Here is a 3,457-nt window from a genome sequence, read left to right as displayed (position 1 = left end):
CTGTGAGTCGAGAACGGCCAAGTGTTTTAAGTTCGTCTGTGAGATCGGTGAGCTGCAGGCCGGCCAGACTGCGACCATACAGGTGCGCGCCCGTCTGTGGAACAGCACGTTTGTAGAGGTGAGTACGAACCACGGGAGCCGTCGTTACCTAGAGATTTTTACCTGCGTTGTTATCATCGCTGTCGCTGCTACGATGTTACCATCGTTGTGAAGTACAAAACATCGAGCAGTCCGCCGTGCGTGCACTAAAATAAAGTGTAATGATATAATGCGGTTTATCGGATAACAACTCATGGGCACTAACTATATTAAGACAAACACACAAACACACTCATATTTACGAATTTGACAGAAAAAGATGTCCCTTTCCGTTATGTTTCTAAGCCAGCCCTAAGATACAGATGGCAGAGAAGGAAAGTGAGATTTCCGATCCTAAACTATAAAGGGAAAATCGCGTGCAATCCGCGGACACTCGGCAACAAGCAATCATCCACAGCAGGTGTTCTCATCTGCAACCGTCTGCTGCTAGTCGTGTGTTTTAGAGAGGGCGGGAGGGAGAGACAGAGAGAGGGAGAGTTTAAACAGTGGGTATTAAGGCAATTTTACATGTAGACGTGTATCGCACATGCATAAAGTGTTATAGTATGTTTATTTTAAGTTATGCATCATGAATAAATGCATTTTTCTGTGGCATTAATTTTTTTTAATTATTTCTTGTTGTTAACATTTGTAGAAAGTGTTACATCAGTTCAAGCTAGTTGTCTGTAGGGTTGGTCCGTATATGTATGTGGAATTTTGCCATATATCATAGATTCATTTTTTATTTCTTTTATTTAATTACACACTACAGTGTATTTTTTGCACATGTGAATTTATTCTGATGTCTCTTTAAGTTCTACTCTGTATGTTGAATGAGTAAGATTTTCAGTTAGTAGTTAGCAGCATTCAATCACACGCCTCATGTATATTGTAACTTATTTCATTCGCTCATGTAATTGTCACGTTAAGGCACGCGAAACTATTATAGTTTTATATGTGAGAGATAGACAGTTTGAGAAAGTGTTAATAACTTGCTAGCATAAGACTACTCAGTAAAGTTCAATGTGAAGGGCCTGCTTGTCTGTCTCTCATACATCTCCCAGGAAAATTATAATCGTAACTGAATTTCTGCTGGAAATGGCATTTGTTTGTCTACTCGCCTTATTACACACCATCTCCTCATCATGATCCTCTTGCTAAATGTTCAGTTCAAATAAAGAGATTACACGAGAGACATACATAGACAGGTCCCAGACGGATAGATGTGGGTTGGTGGGACTAATTTGGTATTTAAAAGCTGGTTGCTGTACATGGCTGTAATATATATATATATGTACATGGCTGATCTAATGGCTGAGTTTGATTAACACACGACTGCTCGGCTTTTCTGCTGTTGTTGCTCCCTGCTGTGTGTCGCTAACCCGTCAACCTCTTTCTACAACCCGCTCACCAGGAGAATCTGCTACTGAGCATGAACTACAGGCTGCATGTGACACAGCTGATCTCAGAAGGACAGGTATATTTACCTTCTACAGCGGTTACCTTGTCACAGTCGTGTCCTGTGTTTGGTTGATTACAGGTGGTGGACACAGGTATTCTCTCACGGACGTGTGTATTTCGCTCGTGTTTCACGTGTGGACAAAGCGTGTCTTCATGACGTTTCATCTGTATTTCTCATCTGTTATTCGTGCATTGTCATTCAATGAGTAATTAATTGTACGTGTTATTTCGGTTCATCATGAGTGTCTAACGCCTACACTAACTAGTGCGCTGTGATAACGGTGTTCGTTTAGAATGAACTAGTATTGATGATCACCATTGTATTACGTCATCGAAAGTTGGCTTTAACTAAAATACCGCCGCAATTCTCTTGTCGTCGATTGAAGTGACTAACAAATCATTTAACATCTAAATTTACGTACTAACGTAACGACTAACCACAGTTTCCATAGCACGATGGAAACTATACTAAGATCCTGCAGTAATATATATGTGTTCTTTGTGACTGTCTGATTTATGAAAGTGATTCTATCATTCAGAGTTCTGCAGTGCAGTTTATTGCAGCATATTAACGTCATACCCTCATAAAAATGGGTCTTCAAGGTCCAAGAGTCTATATAGTAGACGGAGGGAAACATTCAAATATGATGATATGTACAACTGTAAGAGTGCTTGTCCGTGTAAACGTGATGCACCTCATGCTGACGTGACGTGAAGTGTAACGTTGCTGAGTAGCTTACGTGCAATAGCAGCGGTTTACACACCTTTACAGCTGGTGCCAGAGTTAGCAGCCAAAAGGACGGCGGCTACTCGTGCGTCAATATCATCACAGACAGGACCGAAGAACTCTGCTTCAAACGTGAACACGATAGAGAAAGAAAACGAAAAAGAATTCGTTAGGAGCAAGCGTTCAGCAGAGCCTATAATAGATTCGCTCTCTCAGAATTCTCTCACGCTGGTAAGACTAGCTATCAGACACTCACACACCCGCACTGCACTGTCTGGTTTTATTAGTATATCTTACCTCACGATATTTATTATTTCACTTGTATGTATATTGCACATCAATATATATTTGGATGTGTGAGCCCTTAGTGTGCAACACGTTAGGGTTCTCTGTAGCGAATGCGTTATCTGACCAACACATGAAGAGATGTAAGTTTGTGTAGATGTAAAATATAATGACAACCCATGCAGGAGTAAAAGCATGCGTTGATAACATAATGTATGACATCACAGGACGAGAGATAACTGTGTGTTATTGGATAATTGGGGGATAATTACCATATGATATGCAGAGTAGAAGAATCTACTGTGAGGGTATACTAAGAATGTAAGAGAGCAATCTGACAGATTTTGTCTGACTATTATTACATCAGCATTTATGTTGAGACTTTAATAGTTTAGGATCGGAAATCTCACTTTCCTTCTCTGCCATCTGTATCTTAGGGCTGGCTTAGAAACATAACGGAAAGGGACATCTTTTTCTGTCAAATTCGTAATATGAGTGTGTTTGTGTGTTTGTCTTAATATAGTTAGTGCCCATGAGTTGTTATCCGATAAACCGCATTATATCATTACACTTTATTTTAGTGCACGCACGGCGGACTGCTCGGTGTTTTCTACTTCACAACGATGATAACATTATAGCAGCGACAACGATAGTAACAATGCAGGTAAAAATCTCTAGGTAACGACGGCTCCCGTGGTTCGTACTCACCTCTACAAACGTGCTGTTCCACAGACGGGCGCGCACCTGTATGGTCGCAGTCTGGCGCCGCCTGCAGCTCACCGATCTCACAGACGAACTTAAAACACTTGGCCGTTCTCGACTCACAGTCCTGCAGCGATAGAACGAATGATGACGTCAGTAAGTCACATCCATGTTGTTTCCATATCATTCATACGCAGTTATGTA

General features: G+C 41.0%; 1 long non-coding RNA gene across 1 annotated transcript in view; it reads left to right on the top strand.

Annotated features, from left to right (window-relative positions):
* LOC106805513 overlaps positions 1-3,457 on the top strand; it is an 8,122-nt gene continuing 4,665 nt past the window's right edge. Inside the window, exon 1 of the long non-coding RNA XR_001393440.1 lies at positions 1-118. This is a non-coding gene — a long non-coding RNA (uncharacterized LOC106805513). The remainder of the gene's footprint in view (positions 119-3,457) is intronic.

Source organism: Priapulus caudatus, unplaced genomic scaffold (assembly GCF_000485595.1).
Source record: "Priapulus caudatus unplaced genomic scaffold, Priapulus_caudatus-5.0.1 Scaffold115, whole genome shotgun sequence".
Lineage (NCBI taxonomy): Eukaryota > Metazoa > Priapulida > Priapulimorpha > Priapulimorphida > Priapulidae > Priapulus > Priapulus caudatus.
Note: the sequence above shows the minus strand (reverse complement) of the source record. Positions and strands in the feature narration are given on the sequence as shown.